Genomic DNA, 1,145 nt, shown 5'->3' with positions numbered 1-1,145 from the left:
AAAAAAAAAAAAAAAAGAGAGAGTGAGAAAATAAATGCATTGTTTGATCCATGGGTCAAAGAAGAAATGACAAGAGAAATTTGTTTTGAAGTGAATGATAATGAAAACCCATACAGATGCTGATTGCATTACAATGGGGGTTATAGCCCCAGTGATAACCTCATTCAAAGGTGAAAATATTCCAACTCAAAATGGATTTAATATACCTAACTTACTGAACATCATAGCTTGGCTTAGGCTGCCTTAAATGTGCTTAGAACACTTACATTAGCCTACAGTTAAACAAAATCATCCAACACAAAGCCTATTTTAAAATGAAAGTGTCAAATGCCTCATGTAATGTGTGGAATAAAATACACTGTAGAATGCAGCATGGATTATTTACTCTTGTGACCCCATGGCTGACTAGGAGCTGTGGCTTGCTGCCACTGCCAAGTATCATGAAAGAATATTGTACCACATGCCACTAGCCTGGGGGAAAGATCAAAATTTGAAGTACAGTTTCGACTGAATGAGTATCACTTTAGCACCATTGTAAAGTTGAAAAATTGTAAGTTAAACCAGTATAAGTCAGGGGCCATCTGTATATAAATATTTGTGGTTGTACTTCCATGTATAGAAGGAAATTTATAGCATTAAATGCTTCCTTAGAAAAAAGATTTAAAATTAATGACTTAAAAGCTACTGCTGTAAACAGCTAGAGGAAGAGAAAACTAAACCCATAGTAGATAGCAAACAATAAGTAATAAAGAGCAAATATCAATAAATCAGTGAAGAGTGATAATAGAGAAAACCAAAAGAAGTCAAAAGATGTTTCTTTGAAAAAATTTAATAAAATTTATAAGCTTTGGGAAGAAAATAAAAGATAATAAATTTTAATATCAAGAATTCTGTAGGGGCTAGGTGCAGTGGCTCATGCCTATAATCCTAACACTTTGGGAGGTGAGGTGGAAAGATTGTTTGAGTCTGGGAGTTCAAGACCAGCTTGAGTAAGATCAAGACCTTTTTTCTTTTTACAAAAAATAGAAAAACTGGCCAGGTGTGTGGTGCATACTTGTTGTCCCAAGCTACTCAGGAGGCTGAGGCAGGAGGATTGCTTGAGCCCAGGAGTTTGAGGTTGCTGTGAGCTATAATGTTGCCATTGC

This window comes from Nycticebus coucang, chromosome 20, assembly GCF_027406575.1.
Source record: "Nycticebus coucang isolate mNycCou1 chromosome 20, mNycCou1.pri, whole genome shotgun sequence".
Lineage (NCBI taxonomy): Eukaryota > Metazoa > Chordata > Mammalia > Primates > Lorisidae > Nycticebus > Nycticebus coucang.
Note: the sequence above shows the minus strand (reverse complement) of the source record.